We start from the raw sequence: 2,427 nt of genomic DNA on the forward strand, positions 1-2,427 counted from the left end.
CTTACAAGCCTTTTGTAAAGTTTTTTGTTACATTGTTTTGCATATATATATATAGTTGCCTTTCTTTTCTAAAATGATAGATGCTCTTATTATCTCTTTTTTCATATTATAATTATAATTGAAATTATATAGTTTCCTTAAGAAGGTGCTGTTTATGGGAGTGATTTCCTTCATTTTAGGCTTAGTTGTAGGTTCTATTCCTTCATTATAATTATATGGCATTGTAATCTTTGCTTAATGGAATTTAGATATTTATCTTTAAAAAAAATTATTTCTCAAACTCCCATTGAAAGAAATAACCATAAAGCTATATGGCTCCATTTACTTTTTTTTTTAGTCTAATATATTTATTATTGAAATGATAGTAACAAGAAAAGACACTTAATATTATGAAAGTGAGTTAGTTATATTTTTTTGGCTTAATTTAATCTTTAAATTGTCGATCATTTTCGTCCTCATATATTGAAGTTTTATTCAAATCAGTCCCTATATCATAAATTTTTCTCCACTTTAGCCCCTCTTTTTTTTGGGTGAGAAAATTTTTTCTTACTGTTTGCCACATTATAGTGCCACATCAGCATCACAGTGCCACATGGCACTGTCATGCTCAGTTTGATACGATGATGTGGCATAACCATGTCATCACATTGAGTGACATGGCACCACCACATCATCATAGACGATGGCATGGCACTGCCATGTCATTCAACCAGTTACACATACATTGCCATGTCAGCCAAGTTTGCCATGTCAGTGAGACATCAGCATTGATGTCATCACCCTTAACGGAGAAAATTGATGCCGTTAGAGGGAGAGAATAAATTAGAGAAATTTTCAAAACCAATGGACTAAATTGTTTCGATTTTGAGTAAGAGGACTAAATTGAACAAAATGGGAGAGTACAAGACCGCCTAAGTCCTTTTACATCTTGTCAACCACATGGTGTAATTGTTGATGTCGATGACATCTTGTCGTGACATGCTGAGTAGTAGCAGAATTATGAGGTGACACACTGAGTTGTTGTAGTATTGTCGGGTGACACCCCACGCCTCAATTTTTAGATGACGATGACATCTTGTTGTGACACACTGAGTGGTAACAAAATTATGAGGTGACACGCCATACCTTAATAGTGTGACATACCATGTTTACTTTCTATGCCATTGTTGGTAGTATTGGATAGTGCTACAGTGCTGGGAGCTTGGTGCTTGAATGCTAGAGCTTCCATTTGGTGAGGGTTTGTGCTAAAAGGGGTAGCTACTACAGTCAAGCTGCATCTAATGCATATTTTGACCATGCTTGGATTAGAAATGGGCAAAGTGATAAACATGAAAGTTATAGCTCTTCTTCTTAGCTTTCCAATGGTAGAAGAATTACATTGATTGGAGTTTTATAGCTTGTTAGATGTTGTTATGGCTTGTTGTGACTTGCCATCTATAAAAAACCCACAGGTTAAAGGTAAAACAACCAATTAATTTAATTCACATAAGCTTGTAATCATTATAGGCATTATGTCTGAATTGAAAAATTAATGTATAAAATGTATGAATATTATTAAAATTAATTGTATCTACAAAAAAATCAACATACAACTCCAGATATGTTCATGGCATTTGGGATTAGGGTTCTCTCTCACAACTGTTGCTAAAAATTTCCAAACCGTATTGGCGATTCTTATTAGCAATCATATTCTACTGAACTTTTATTCGTTGCGATTACAAAATATTGTCAATGTACCTTGTGGTTAACATACAGTAGTTGACACTATCATTTTGACGATGCACTAATGCTTTTGGCAAATGAATTTCCAATGGCATCGGTGTCGACTCTCGTGTCTTTCGGCGTGTTTTGTTAAAATAACCAGATTGGTGGTAGATGATTGGCATCATTGTCATAGAGAATGTCATCTAAGCCGCACACACACGTTATCCTTAGCAGTCAAAGTTCTTGCGGAGTCCACCATCTTGATCTTCCACCTAACCAAGTCAATATTCACAACCACTTAATGCCCACCCACATTGCAAAACTCGAGGATGAAATTGACATCTTCCAACTTTTTATAGTATGTCGGCCTCTCACCCTCCACGTACCCCCACAATTCATTTGGAATTTCCATAGTGCACCGTCCATCTTTAGTTGGATATGCAGTGTAAAGCATACGAATGGTGTCCTCTGAAACATGTATACATGAGCTTACACTTCATACAACCCAAAACTTTAGTATTTTCACAATTGAAATATGTGCAAATAAACTTAAGAAGAATATCATATCAACCATGAATGCACGTTGTTGTACAGCTTGGACTTCGGCATTATCATTCACTTACACAGCACGCTGAGGCATGCATTTATTTGTTCACTTGTCATTTCCTCATTGGGATACTCTAATGTTGTTAAAAAGTCAACCTCTTAATCCTCTAAGATCTC

Source organism: Theobroma umbraticum, unplaced genomic scaffold, assembly GCF_002168275.2.
Source record: "Theobroma umbraticum cultivar Fairchild unplaced genomic scaffold, ASM216827v3 scaffold_2.0, whole genome shotgun sequence".
Taxonomy (NCBI): domain Eukaryota; kingdom Viridiplantae; phylum Streptophyta; class Magnoliopsida; order Malvales; family Malvaceae; genus Theobroma; species Theobroma umbraticum.